Below are 16,528 nucleotides of genomic sequence, written 5' to 3'. Positions count from 1 at the left end.
TGCTGCAGTGTCTCCGCAACAACCGCCGAGTTGCCCACATTCTAACTTGTGCTGATTACTGGGTGGCCACGCAGCTGGATCCCCATTACAAGGACAACGTACTGTCCTTAATTCTGTCACTGGAGTGTGATCGTAAGATGCGCAAGAACAAGCACACACTGGTAGAGCGCAGCTGGTGGCATTCCCACCTGACAGTGGGGGCACAGTGGAAGCACAAGGTGAAGGCAGAGGAAGAGGTCGCCAACGCAGCTGGGGCACCGCCAGCACCTCAGAAGGAAGGGTTAGCATTGTCGAAATGTGGAAAAGCTTTGTCAGCACGCCACAACAACCAGCACCACCAGCTGATATGGAACACCTTAGCAGGAGGCAGCATTTCAGCAACATGGTGGAGCAGTATGTGTGCACACGCCTACACATACTGAATGACGGGTCTGCCCCCTTCAACTTCTGGGTCTCCAAATTAGGCACATGGCCTGAGCTTGCCCTTTACGCCTTGGAGGTGCTGGCCTGCCCTGCAGCCAGTGTTTTATCTGAACGTGTGTTTAGCATGGCAGGGTGCGTCATCACAGACAAGCGCAGCCACCTGTCCACAGCCAATGTGGACAAGCTCACGTTCATTAAAATGAACCAGGCATGGATCCCACAAGACTTGTCCGTACCTTGTGCAGAATAGACATGTATACCGGCACTAACTAGCCATTGCTATACTGCAGCGCAATTGCTCATTCTTGTATTTTGTATATTTCACACTCTTTTGGAGTGTACCCTAATTTTAAAAAATAAAATTAAAACCAAAAACCTGTGTTGGCTACCTTGTCCTCCTCCACCGCCGCTTCCACCTACACCGCTACGTCCACCGCCTCCTCAAACTCCTACTCCATATGGAACTCCACCTCATAAATCAATTTTTTTTTTTATTTGCACGTATTTTATTTTATTTCATTTCACTACTTTGTCAGTTACATTTTCGGGTGAAATTCACAAATTTTTGGGTGTAATATACCCCTCCTCTACCTAATTGAAAGCTTAATAAATTTCAATAATTTTTCTTTAACATTTTTTGGGTGACAATAAACAATTTTTTTCTGTCATAGACCGCTGGTCTACCAAGTAGACAGGTTAATAAATTTCACAAATTTTTCTGTTACATTCTTGGGTTGACATTATACAATTTTAGACGTGAATAAACCCCTGCTCTGCATAGGTGACAGGTAATAAAATTTCAGAAATTCTTCTTTAATTGATGCGCGCCACCTCCTTTGATTCAATGTTTAAACTTTAACAAGTTGTACCACATTTGCGCTTCAATAATTTGTCCCACATTTCCGCTTTACTCTTTTGGCCAACATTTGCGCTTCAATACTTTGTCCCCCAATTCTGCTTTACTCTTTTGGCCCACATTTGGGCTTCTGTAATTTGTCCCACATTTGCGCCTCAATAACTTTTCCCATAATTCCGCTTTATTCTTTTGGCCCTCATTTGGGCTTCTGTAATTTGTCCCACATTTGCGCTTTAACAGCTTTTCCCACATTTCCGCTCGATCACAAATTTTTAAAATAAATTTATCTCCCTTAAATTTGGTCTCTTTTTCTCATGCTCCCTTTCCGGTGTGGAACCCTGATTCGCCGATAACCGTGATCAACATGGTAGGCTCAGAAAAGAACATCGAAAGTTGATAGATAAGATATCGAAATGGATGGTGGAAGTCACTGGGGCACCTATACATAGGTGACAGGAACATAAATAAAAAAAAATCGTCAATTACATTGTCAGGTGACATTTTTTTAAATTTTGCTGGATAGAAACCCTTGCTCTGCATAGTTGACAGGGAATAAAATTAAATAAATTCTTCAGTAATTAATGCGCGTCACATCCTTTCATTTAATGCTTAAACTTTAAAAAGTTGTCCCACTTTTATGCTTTAATAATTTGTCCCATAATTCTGCTCTATAATTTTAAATTTGAAAAACTTTATCCTTCCTTGGATGTGGTCTCTCTTTCTCATGCTTCCTCTCCGGCGTGGAACCCTGATTCCCCGCCACCCGTGATCACCATGGTAGGCGCATAAAAGAACATCGAAAGTTGATAGAGCAGATATCAAATTGGATCGTGAACATCACGGGGACATGCGACATGGTGGGGCAGTAAGTGTGCACACGCCTACACGAACTGACTGACAGGGGTCACCCCCTGCAACGTCTAGGTCTCCAAATTGGGAACATGGGCTGAGCTTGCTCTTTACCCCTTGGAGGTGCTGGCCTGCCCTGCATTCAGTGTATTGTCTGAACGTGTGTTTAGCACGACTGCAGGGGGTTATCACAGGTTATATTTCCCAATGTTTTGGGGTGTACCCTAATTTAAAAAAATAAGAATGAATTTAAAACCAAAAAGCAGTGTAGGCTACCTCCTCCACCGCCGCTTCCACCTACACCGCCACATCCACCGCCTCCTCAACCTCCTACTCCATATGGACCTCGTCCTCCTAGATCAAGATTATAAATTTTTATTTTTACGTATTTTATGTTATTTAAAGTAATTTCCCTATCCACATTTGTTTGCAGAGCACTTGCCATGCTCTTAACCACATTTCGATGCCATTTGCAGCCCTCTAGCCTTTTCAATGACATTTTTATAGCCATTTTAGTAATCAAAAGTTTGGGTCCCCATTGACTTCAATGGGGTTCGGGGTCAAGTTCGGGTCACAGACTTGAACTTTTTTGTGAAGTTCGGCCGAACCCTTTGAACCCGAACATCCAGGTGTCCGCTCAACTCTAGTAGTAAGAGATAGGTAAAGCGTCAGTAATTCAATTAAGTTTAATATGTTTAAAAATAAAATGATATTAAAGGGAACCTGTCACCTGGATTTTGGGTATAGAGCTGAGTACATGGGTTGCTAGATGGCCGCTAGCACATCCGCAATACCCAGTCCCCATAGCTCTGTGTGCTTTTATTGTGTAAAAAAAATGATTTGATACATATGCAAATTAACCTGAGACGAGTCCTGTACGTGAGATGAGTCAGGGACAGGACTCATCTCAGGTTAATTTGCATATGTATCAAATCAGTTTTTTTACACAATAAAAGCACAGAGAGCTTTGGGGACTGGGTATTGCGGATGTGCTAGTGGCCATCTAGCAACCCATGTCCTCAGCTCTATACACAAAATCCGGTGACAGGTTCCCTTTAAGCTTGTATTAAGCTGATATTAAACTCTTATTAAGCTATTATAAAAAATGGCAATAGTTATTTGATCCATCTATCTAACTATCTATAGACCTTCGATTATGTCAACGAAAGTCCTGGAATGTATACGATGCAGTCCAACACATAAGTAATTTAATTAAGTTAAATATGTGTAAAAATAAAATGCTATGAAGCTTGTATTAAACTTATATTAACCTCTTACTAAGCTATTTTAAATATTGGCAGTGGCTAATTATAAATATTGGCAGCGGCTAATTGATCCTTCTATTTTCCTAAAATTTAAAAGACCTTTGATGATGTCACCGAAACACCCCATTTTCCGTCCACAAACCCACCCATCGTGATGTCATCGAAGGTCCCGCAAGGCAGCAGTCCCTTTGTTACTGCTCCCACCCCCGCCCCAAAACTGATGTCATCGCAGGTCCTAGTTACATTTCTATCTAGCCCAAATCTAATTTAAGAGGGACAGCCGCGGGACTTAACTTTCCAGGGTGTCGATTTAGCCGCCCTATTTTTGACTGCGGCGTCCATTTTCTGAAATACGGCGTCCATTTTGCAAAGCGCGCCAGGGTACGTCCGAGCATGTTGAAAGCATGTTCGGGCATGTTCTAAGATGCTATTTAAGAGTTCATAACCACGCCCTACTGAGCCCCCATAACCCCAACTAGTCGAGAGCATAGGAAATTTGCTTCGTTACGTAATTATGTTTAATAAAAATCAAAGGCGCATGTGATTTAAGCGAAATGTCTTTATTTACGACACATCACAATTCATTTTTCAATAACTCAGTAGGGTAGACACGTTTGTGCGTAATTACAGCAATGTATACATAATTGTTTCATGCGCTTTGTTATTTTTAATACATTTTCAAAAGACATACCTTTAGGCCCCTTTCATAGAAGTGAATGGGACTGCATGAAAATTGCAAGCATCCGCAAGCAAGTGTGGATGCGGTGCGATTTTCACGCACGGTTGCTAGGAGACGATCGGGATGGGGACCCGATCATTATTATTTTCCCTTATAACATAGTTATAAGGGAAAATAATAGCATTCTGAATACAGAATGCATAGTATAATAGGGCTGGAGGGGTTAAAAAAAAGTTAAAATAATAATTTAACTCACCTTAATCCGCTTGTTCACGCAGCCGGCATCTCTTCTGTCTTCCTCTGTGAGGAAAAGGACCTTTGATGACGTCACTATGCTCATCACATGGTACATCACATGATCCATGGATCATGTGATGGACCATGTGATGAGCGTAGTGACGTCATCAAAGGTCCCTTTCCTCACAGATGAAGACAGAAGAGATGCCGGCTGCGGATACAAGTGGATTAAGGTGAGTTAAATTATTTTTTTATTTTTTTTAACCCCTCCAGCCCTATTGTACTATGCATTCTGTATTCAGAATGCTATTATTTTCTTTTATAACCATGTTATAAGGGAAAATAATACAATCTCACCCTTGAACCAAAACCTGAACGTATGTGAAGAAGTTTGGGTCTGGGTACCACATTCAGTTTTTTATCACGTGTGTGCAAAACACATTGCACCCGCACGATAAAAACTGAACAACGGAACGCAATCACAGTAAAAACTGACTGCAATTGGGTACCTACTCGTGCGGGTTTGCCGCAACACACTTTCAACGCATCCGGACCTTATCCGGACACGCTCGTCTGCAAGGGGCCTTAGCGATACAATTTAAGATATATACTGTAGATGCAGTAATGCCCGCAGACAGAACTAACGGCGTCCTGTATTTGTCTGTTTTAATACCTTATAGTCTTATAATTTTTAGATAAAAATGTCATAAATTCACCAGGAAATATTTTATTCGCATGTGATAATCCATAACTATCAAAAAATACAAAGACGCCATTTGGGTATAATATAATTAAAATCCAGTGCTTTCCCCGCTGATACAAATTGTCCATATTTACAATATACGTAGGCCGCCGGACGGTCGATAATGTTATTTTCCGGTAATAAATCGCACGGAAATACTCCTTTAATTATGCGTCTAGCGTGAAAGTCGGCTTTGATAACGCAGGTAATTTCGAATAATTCATTAATTTTATTGAAAATCATTTAAAACTTTCCTTCTATTGTTTATTTCAATAATATTTCCATAAATGGAATACACAATCATATTAATAGTGTTTACCACCGGCTCGGCAAATCTAATTTTAGCTCTGAGATTTCCAGTTTTTACTAGAGAGAAATGTCCGCCGGGTTCTTGATCCAGTGATAAATCAAAAGTGAACAAAGGGTAACCGTTCAAAAATTCTAACCGATTCCACGGATAAAGCTTTGTCAGCCTTTTGCTTCCCCGAAATGTGTACGAGCGACATATATTCACGAACGGCCGATTCGTCTTGAAAATTAGGCTGAAACGTTTTTGCGGTTATCTGTTGTCCGTCCAAATATAAGGCGCCATTATTTGCATTATAGAGATTGAAGCACAAAGGATTCCTTTGGTAATTCCCTGAAAATAATTCTTTGTCCACAAACGCTAGTATTACTGTTTTCGGGATGTTTCCCAGAAAAAGATTTTCATGGTTAGATATGCGAGTACTGGCGGGAACGCTATACACTTTAAGCGACGCGCGATAGCAGTTAACAGAGCGCGACTATGTCCGATTCTCACAGGGGGCGATACTTGAACTCTTTTGACAAACAGTGAAGCTTGCTGTATTTGGACTTTAAAATGGGTCGCTTTGGCTGACATAAGACAGAAGATGTCTTTGTTTCTGGTCAACTTTATCTTTAGATCTAGGCAGTTCAGTTTTAACTTAATATATCGGCATATACTAAGCTCTCTTGGCGAAACCGACATTACTGCCGTCGAGAGCCCGGTTATCATGATGTCCCGCAGTTTCTTTATAGAATAAGCCAGTTGTAAATTGGGCCTCTAAAGTTTGTGAATTATAATTTATAATACGCTCTATACGTATAAAGGTTGTCGCTTCTTGAAATCAACTTGTTGCCGAGCATTATGTGCTATTTATTAAAAAGACTCGCAATAGGGTCGTTAATAAGGGCGGCGCAGGATCAGTCGGGTATGGGTGTGTCATCCGGGCTAACGATTCTGCAAACGATGTGTAACAGAGTGTTATTTAGGTCGTAATAATATTCACCGCTGCCCGAGATGAAGCACTCCATAGGCATGTTGTCTGTAATGACCGCTATTGGTTGTACCGCTACATAAAACGATTTTTTAATGCTGGTTTGCGTGGGCGGTATTTGAAAGATATTCAAATCTGATTTGGCGTACTCGGCAGACGACTCGTGTACAAAAGCCATAGCTGTTAATTAGAAGATGTCGCTTGGTGAAGGGCTTCTTCTTTTCTGGCGGCGACTTCTTAATTCATAAAAGGGGGTAGGATCGGGATGAATTTTTCTCTTTATAGGTAAATAATCAGTCTTTTTTGCTAAAACTAAATCTCCAGCCACAAAATGTTCTAAAACAGGCAAGCCAGATTCGTTGTAGCACAAAACGATGTGCCCCGCGTTTACATTCTTGTTCGAGCGATCACGCGAGTACCCCTGAAGCCCCAATATATTGCCTAACTTTTCACCGAGCATGAACTTGTATAAGCTCGATTTCGTTATATAAACGGTTCTGTCAATCTCGTCATATCTTAGACGTTGATCAGGCGGTATTTTTATAGAATCAAGTTTGTTATTAATGGCTTTGATCAGCTCATTCATACTAGGGCAATAACCCAATTTAACAAAAAACTCTCTGACAGGGTCATCGCGCTGGGCGACGGAGAATACACCATCACCGGTCCCAAAGGTTTGCCACGTATGAGGGTACTGTATCTCTACTAACGCCGCTTCATAAGGACCGCGAAGATGGATGGCTTTTGCTAATTTAGTGGTGTAATCGGCGATGGTATTTTTGGGGTAAAGTTTGGCGGAGGCATTGCAGGGTAGCATACTAAAAAAATGAGCCGTCTTCCATAGTTTACACGCTCACTAACTGCTTTTCCTGAACCCAAGAGTTAAACTTTTTGGGGTAACTGAACCACTTTGCAAAATACTTTGTTTTTCCCCTAATCTTCTTCTTTTTCACGATTTTTTATATCCGGTAAACGCATCGCTTATCGAGGGGTACTTTTTGGAATTATTCTGCGTAGAACGATCCTTCAATCGTTGATCTCGTCGGACAGGTCTTTCAACTTTTAAAGGGTTTTGATGCCCCTAGCGTTTACGGCATAAATAGTAAATATCTTGTCTGTATTGGTTTGTTCATAGCCCTTCGCGAACGTCCCCATATAGCTTACAATTCTGACGTGGTCGCCTATTTTTAATAACGGTTTAGCTTTTTTAATAACGGCTTAATTGCCGTAGATATTTTTCCAAACGGTTAAAGAGTATTCTTTTGTTACATCGACAGGGCGACACCTTATGGTTCTGTGGTACGTGTGATTATAACTATATACCAGGTCTTGTAACATGTCAATGTATCTGTATGTGTTTTATTCTCTAAGACAACGCCACATTCTTGTTTTCAGCGTTTTATTAAAACGTTCCACCAATGATACTTTGACCATATTCGAAGTTGAAAAAATGATGTCTTTTAACCACTTACCGCACATGTAACGCCGAAAGGCGTCATCTCTGCGGCGCTCCCAGGCTACGCTAACGCCGATTGGCGTCATCTCGCGTGAGCCGAGATTTCCTGTGAACGCGCGCACACAAGAGCGCGCGTTCACAGGAACGCATAGTGCACAAGTTCTTCTGCAGCCTGCCGGCTGCGATCATTGGCTGGCAGGCTGTAGATTTTTGAATGGACGAATGAAATGCTTATATCAGACGCTATTTTGAAAATAGCGTCTGATATAACTGCTGCCTGGTCCTCTGGTGGTCCCTTTCGCTTGGATCGACCACCAGAGGACACAGGCAGCTCAGTAAGTAGCACCAAATCACCACACTACACATTAGACATTACCCTGTCATTTATTTAACCCCTTATTTAGCACCTGATCGCCCATATTAGACTCCCTGATCACCCTGATCACCCCCTTGTCCACCCCCCTGTCATTGATCACCCCCCTGTAAGGGTCCCTTATCACCGCCAGTTAGTTAGCCACTTGTTAGGTAGTTTAGCGCCCACCGCACCGCACAGCAGTCACCGATTAGTCGCTGATTAGCGTCATCGCTGTCGCTAATCAGCACTAAAACTATATAGTATCTGTAAGTGATCAATACTGATCGCAATCAGATCTATATAAGTACATTAGGGTCACCTTAGGTTCTACAAAAAACGCAGTGTTCGCCCGATCAGGCCTGATCTTGTGCGCACACTTGCGTTCAGTCCGCCCCGCCGCAGTGACAGAATTTTTTTTTCTGATCACTGCAAAAACACCGTAAAATCGCTGCGCCGCTATAAAGATCACTTTTGAGCTTTTTGGATCTTTATTAGCTGTCGCAGCTTTACTTCGCAAGCACTCCTTTTTGCTAGGTAGGTTTGCTCTTTTTCCTGGGTAGTCTCAGAGGAATACCCCCTAAATTTAGTGAACCCAAAATGTCAAACAAGGGGTATTCCGCTGAAGAGGCCTACAGGATTCTGGCCCTGATGGATGAAAGCGATGGGGACGACTCACCCGCTGAATCCAGTGGTTCAGAATATGAACCTGTAGACAGCAGTGGCACTCTAACCGCTAGTGAGGATGACGAGGTAGAGGTCCCTGCTACGGCCAGACGTACCCGATCCCATGTCAGGGTTCTGCCTACCCTGCATGATGACCCTCATTTTCAGCAGAGTGGTGCTAGCGCTGATCTTGTTTATGGTGCGGCATACACCAGCAGCGCAGCACATCCTGGACCTTCTACCAGCACTGCCGTATTCCCTGGTGAAGTGGCGAGCACCAGAAGGGCAGTTCCAGCTGGTACGGTGGCACGTGCAGTAACTCCCCTGTCGCAGCCACCGTGTTCACAGGCCCGTAGAACCCTTAGTCTCCCAGAGGTGCTGGCAAATCCCAGTTGGCACTCCACTGCTTCCGCCGCACCCGTATTGCCCCCTTTCACCGCCCAGTCTGGAGTTCGCGTGGAGACGGCTCATTTAGGATCGGCCCTTCAGTTTTTTGAGCTGTTCTTCACCGCGGATCTCTATGACCTAGTTGTGGCAGAAACCAACCGCTACGCCACACAGTTTATTACCGCCAATCCGGAAAGCTTCTATGCCCAGCCTTTCCGGTGGAAACCAGTCACCGTTTCCGAGTTAAAAAAATTTTTGGGCCTTCTCCTCAGCATGGGTCTAACAAAAAAAAATGTATTGCGGTCATATTGGTCTAAAGACCCAATACATTACATGCCCATGTTCTCTGCTGCAATGTCTAGGGCACGTTTTGAGGCCATCATGTTCTTTATGCATTTTACGGACAATAGCACCTGTCATCCAAGAGGCCACCCTGCTTATGACCGGCTCCATAAAATTCGGCCCCTCATAGACCATTTGTCATCCAGATTTGCAGATGCGTATACCCCTAATCAAAACATCTGCATAGACGAGTCCCTAGTACATTTTACCGGGCGCCTTGGCATAAAACAGTACATCCCCAGCAAGCGCGCCCGTTATGGGGTCAAACTGTATAAGCTCTGTGAAAGGGCCACAGGCTATACATATCGTTTTAGGCTCTTTGAGGGAAAAGACTCAAAACTGGAGCCGGTCGGATGTCCTGACTACCTGGGTAGCAGTGGCAAGATTGTCTGGGACTTGGTGTCACCCTTACTCCACAAGGGGTACCACTTATACGTGGACAATTTTTACTCAAGCGTGGCCCTCTTTCGGCACTTACATCTAGTCGGAATTCAATGCTGTGGCACCGCGCGACCTAGTCGCCGGGGCTTCCCCCAACGGCTCGTTAGTACCCGACTTGCACGGGGGGAGAGGGCTGCCTTGTGTGACCAAGAACTGCTCGCGGTGAAGTGGAGGGACAAGAGGGACGTTTACCTTCTGTCCACCATTCACGCAGACACGACTGTCCAAATTGAACGGGCAACTGGAGTCATTGTGAAACCCCTATGTGTCCATGACTATAACCTTCACATGGGAGGGGTGGACTTCAATGACCAGATGTTGGCTCCCTATTTAGTTTCCCGACGCACCAGACGCTGGTATAAAAAGGTGTCTGTTTATTTAATTCAATTGGCGATGTATAATAGTTTTGTTCTCTACAGTAAGGCTGGGAGAACAGGATCCTTCCTAAAATTCCAGGAAGAGATCATTTCGGAACTCCTGTATCCAGGAGGGTCCGTGCCCCAAGGCCCTGATGTAGTGAGCCGGCTACATGGCAGACACTTCCCGTCTGTCTATCCTGGTACCCCAACTCAACGTTCCCCAAGAAAAAGATGTCGTGTCTGCAGCAGGGCTGGAATAAGGCGTGACACCACCTTTTTTTGTCCTGACTGTCCTGACCAGCCTGCCCTATGCATAGGGGAGTGTTTCCGCAAGTTCCACACTCAGGTACACTATTAATGTAGGGATCGCGTGACACAGGACAGGCACACAGGGCTATTAGGGCCCTTTCACACAGAGCTGCCACAAACCTCTCCTTTCACCTGGGACAAAGTGCATAATGTACTTCGCCACATCTCTGGGCGATTTGCGCTTTGCACATTGTCCCATGGGGAAGGAGAGGTTTGTCCTATAAAGGTAAAAAAAAAAAAAAAAAAAATCACCGGTAAGCAAAAAAGTTATTGTTCTGTTTCAAAAGTTTATAAAAGTTAATGTTCTCTAAAGTTAATGTTAATAAATTTATTGCGTTGCGGCCTGTTTTTTTTTTTTTTTTTTTTTCCTTCTAGGTGGACCAACCGATCGACTAGCTGCAGCACTGATGTGCATTCTGACAGAAGCATTGCGCTGCTGTCAGATTACACACAAGTCGGTGTATGCGGTGCTGCAAGACGAGATTTCTCCTCTGCAGTAAAAGATACGTTTGCCGAGGCATATGAGCTGAGGAGGCGGCGGTGTTTATATACTTTGGCAAACACTTTGTATATATAAAAATTTTTAAAAAATCCCGGCAATGATTTATTTATCCACATCGATTGATGTGAATGGATAAATCTGGTTTGCCAGGGCATACGAGCTAAGTGGGTATGGATGTTGGGCGGAGCTCCTATGTCCTGGCAGACGCCTTTCCCCTCCTTTTTCTTTTTGGCAGAGATTTTTTCATCCACATTGATCGATGCGAATGAAGAAATCTGTGCCGTTCATTTTTTCTTTCAGCCCAGAGGCTGAACGAAAAAAAAAAATCTCATTACCCGTATGCTCAATATAAGGAGAATAGCAGAAACTCCTAATGCTGGCCATACATGTAATGACTGCGGAGACCCTCAAATGCCAGGGCAGTACAAACACCCAACAAATGACCCCATTTTGGAAAGAAGACACCCCAAGGTATTCGCTGAGGGGCATATTGAGTCCAGGAAAGATTGAAATTTTTGTCCCAAGTTAGCGGAAAGGGAGACTTTGTGAGAAAAAACGAAAAAAATCAATTTCCGCTAACTTGTGCCAAAAAAAAATAAAAATCTTTGAACTCGCCATGCCCCTCATTGAATACCTTGGGGTGTCTTCTTTCCAAAATGGGGTCACATGTGGGGTATTTATACTGCCCTGGCATTTTAGGGGCCCTAAAGCGTGAGAAGAAGTCTGGGATCCAAATGTCTAAAAATGCCCTCCTAAAAGGAATGTGGGCCCCTTTGCGCATCTAGGCTGCAAAAAAGTGTCACACATGTGGTATCGCCGTACTCAGGAGAAGTTGGGGAATGTGTTTTGGGGTGTCATTTTACATATACCCATGCTGGGTGAGATAAATATCTTGGTCAAATGCCAACTTTGTATAAAAAAATGGGAAAAGTTGTCTTTTGCCAAGATATTTATCTCACCCAGCATGGGTATATGTAAAATGACACCCCAAAACACATTCCCCAACTTCTCCCGAGAACGGAGATACCACATGTGTGACGCTTTTTTGCAGCCTAGGTGGGCAAAGGGGCCCACATTCCAAAGAGCACCTTTCGGATTTCACCGGTCATTTTTTACAGAATTTGATTTCAAACTCCTTACCACACATTTGGGCCCCTAGAATGCCAGGGCAGTATAACTACCCCACAAGTGACCCCATTTTGGAAAGAAGACACCCCAAGGTATTCGCTGATGGGCATAGTGAGTTCATAGAACTTTTTATTTTTTGTCACAATTTAGTGGAATATGAGACTTTGTAAGAAAAAAAAAATCATCATTTTCCGCTAACTTGTGACAAAAAAAGTTCTATGAACTCACTATGCCCATCAGCGAATACCTTAGGGTGTCTACTTTCCAAAATGGGGTCATTTGTGGGGTGTTTGTACTGTCTGGGCATTGTAGAACCTCAGGAAACATGACAGGTGCTCAGAAAGTCAGAGCTGCTTCAAAAAGCGGAAATTCACATTTTTGTACCATAGTTTGTAAACGCTATAACTTTTACCCAAACCATTTTTTTTTTTTACCCAAACATTTTTTTTTTATCAAAGACATGTAGAACAATAAATTTAGAGCAAAATGTATATATGGATGTCAATTTTTTTGCAAAATTTTACAACTGAAAGTGAAAAATCTTATTTTTTGCAAAAAAATGGTTAAATTTCGATTAATAACAAAAAAAAGTAAAAATGTCAGCAGCAATGAAATACCACCAAATGAAAGCTCTATTAGTGAGAAGAAAAGGAGGTAAAATTCATTTGGGTGGTAAGTTGCATGACCGAGCAATAAACCGCTAAAGTTGTGGAGTGCCGATTTGTAAAAAAGGGCCTGGTCTTTAGGGGGGTATAAACCTGTGGTCCTTAAGTGGTTAATAAGGTTTTCCCGTTGCTGAGTTTGTAGCCGTACGTCTTTAGACCCGCAGATACAAAGTCGATGATGTACGTGTTGGCGGGTATTTCACTAGTTAGCACGCCAAGAAATTCGCCCAATGGTGGGTTCCAGTCACCATCTCTACTTACGAATATGACAGAGTCTGTGTCGTGATAAAGACAACGTTCTTGCAATCTGTTTTGTAGTGTGTCTAATTCGAGTCTGGCGTAGGCGGTTGTAAAGCAGGCTATAAAAATGTTTGTGTTTTTGTTGAGTGTGCAGCGCTCTTTTACATAATGCCGATTAATAGGTAGATAGATAGATATGTAGATAGAAAGCTAGCTATATGAATAGATATACAGGTAAATAGATAGATATTAGCAGTTTATATTTTATAGATTTATATAGATTTATAGTTTTTATTTATATTTTTATATTTATATTTGTATATTTTTGAAAGATAGTTAGCTGTATAGACAGTTAATAGATATAAGGTAGCTTGATTTAACTGTGTTATTCTGGCTCTTTATTGTTTCAGCTGTGTGTGCAGCATGATGCCTATGCCTCGTAACACATGTATAAACAGTACTATTGGGTTTGTGGAACGCTTGGGCGGGTTATGGGCAAAGAAAGGCGCTCATCAAAGGTCCTAGATAAAATAGATAGATAGATAGATAGATAGATAGATAGATAGATAAATTGATAGATACATTGATAGATAGATAACATATAGATAGTTATATAAATATATCAGAACATGCACTGACGTGTTTGACATGTCTATGAACCTCTGTTCATAGGCTATGCAATAGGACAAATAGGTAGACAGAATCGGCCCCGGGAAAGTTGGGAGTCGCAATTAGCTATTGATAATATTTATAAATGATACATATCTGTGTTACATGCAGTGATCAAATATTTTTCTTAAATCACGGCAGCCTTCGATTTATTAAACACGATCGTATATAATTAAAAACAAATTTCAAAGATCGCAGGTCCACTAATAAAGGGACTGCTGCCTTGTGGGACCTTCGATGACATCACAATGGGCGGGGTTGTGGGCGGAGTAGCCTGGTGTTATGGGCGGAAAATGGGGTGTTTCGGTGACATCATCAAAGGTCTTTTAGATTTTAGGAAGATAAAAGGATCAATTAGCCACTGCCAATATTCATAATAGCTTAGTAAGAGGTTAATATAAGCTTGATACAAGCTTAATATAATTTTATTTTTAAACATATTGAAACTTAATTGAATTTCTGACGCTTTACCGGATTTCAAATAATAAAAAGGGGATTTGAATGGGGTGCATTTTAGGCATGGTTTGAGTGGGATTGTGGGCGGGGTTATGGGGGAAAAAAAGGGGCATGGTGACCTGCCACTTTGAGTTTGACGAGAACATCCGTCTCTTACTACTATCATGACTAAATTTAAATACATTTCCTTATCAATCATATTTAAACAACCTTAAAATGTGGAAATTTCCTGTTATAAGTTGGAAGAGTTTTAGTAAAGGGTTCATACAGGACCATTCATTGGTATCAGAGGTGTTGCTCTGGTCTAAAAAGTACAGTTGTTTTATAGACATACAGTCACTTTTCAAATAAAATCAATTAATGCAATGCATATAGAAGAATTGAACACGAAGAAGACACAGTCAAAGGCAAAATACATAGCAATTATACCATAGATGATGCGTTCATTGTAGATATTCTCTTTTATTCTTCTTCATTTGTCCCAGATCCCCACAACTTCTTCTTCTAGCCAAAATTCAAATATGTATGTTCCGCTATCTTATAATCTTAGGCTCATCACTTTTCCATCATCTTCCCATCTTTTTCTCGAATCCTAATTATTTGCCTGCTTTGCTGCCCATTGCATCCAAAAGTCCACCAATACCACAAAATAAAAGTGCTCTTGACAGAAATCACTGCCCCACATCATCCCCCCAAAATAATGTTGCCACGCAAATAGTGCACCCCAAAAATAATACAGTCAGAAAATTTTTACTCATAAAATGTACGCAGCAGATGTTGTCCTTATTTAGTAATAGTGTCCATGCATTACGCATAAAATATTAGTGCCAAACAGAGTTATAGCTGGGTCTCGCAGCCTCCTTCTACCCTCCCATTGTATTAGTTATCTTACTATGGAGGTATGTGGGAGTTTGGCTAAGAGTCGGACATCAGCACCTATCGTACTGTGTTCACACACTGTAGGTAGGTTAGCGGTAGGACCCATGCCACACTGAGATACCTTGATGGGGTGCCTTGGGCTCAGATATGTTTCGTGACTGGAATATATTGGCCAAAGTCTCAGTTTTTAACATAAGGGTTTGGCCAGTATTGTCAATAGCAAACAGAGTTTACCCTAAAAGTAAAGGCATGTACACACAGTAACTATCCAAAGGGTGTTACCAAAAATAAATGTGCCACTCGAGTGTTCCAACAAGTCAAATCAAATTGCCCCAATTGAAATAGTGCCAGCCCAGTATTACTGTCTCAAGCATTGTGTTCCTATAATATCCCTAGGATTTATAGTGTCTGCAAAATACACTAAAAAATAATTGTACCAATGAGGAGGTTTCCAACATTAATGGTGGCCCTATGTGTTTCCTTGAAGGTAATAGAGCTCCCATGCAGATTACCTAACCAGTTTCACTTCACGGTTTCTTTTTCTGTTCTTCTTTTCCATCAGAAGAACAGGAGAAAAAAAAATCCTGAAAGCATTACCTTTTTTCCATCTGAATAACAATTGATGGAAACGGCTAAAACGGATGCAGAATGTGCATAACAGATGTACAGGATCCTTTTTTTTACCTTTTCTTTTCTGTTCTTCTGTTACTGCATTACAGCACATCCAGTGATGCAAGCTACAGGCCTTTCTGGTAATAAAGCATATGTAAACTGTGTGATGCTGGAGATCTGCACCCCCGTATGCTTCAGGTCTAAAGTGGGCTATGGTATTTTAAGGTGAATGGCTAGTCTGGAGCCATAGACACTCAATTTAATTAATATATAAATAATTATATCTATATATAATAATATTCTATCTTATTAATTAAATAATGAAAGTAGGGATGAATGAATTTCTTAAAGTTCATTATGCATCCGATTCACCGTATTTCAGTCTGAATTGATTTTACTAAAATCAAAAGTGTTCAATTTGGCCTGAAATTTGGTATATGACACTTTGACGTCTGATATTTTTCTTTTGTCTTTCTCTTGCTCTGTCTCTTTTTTTGTTTGTTTTTTTTTGTTTACATTATTCCTCGCTCTCCTGCCCCTACTTAAGCTCTTTAACCTAATCATAGCAATAAGCAATAATATTATAGTGACACTAACATATATAACCATGGGTTAAAGGGGTTCTCCGGGCTTTAAATATTCATGACCTATCCTCAGGATAGGTCGTCAATATCAGATCGGCAGGGGTCCGATACCTGGCACCCCCCGGCCAATCAGCTGTATGAAAGTAAGAT

Source organism: Bufo bufo, chromosome 9 (assembly GCF_905171765.1).
Source record: "Bufo bufo chromosome 9, aBufBuf1.1, whole genome shotgun sequence".
Lineage (NCBI taxonomy): Eukaryota > Metazoa > Chordata > Amphibia > Anura > Bufonidae > Bufo > Bufo bufo.
Note: the sequence above shows the minus strand (reverse complement) of the source record.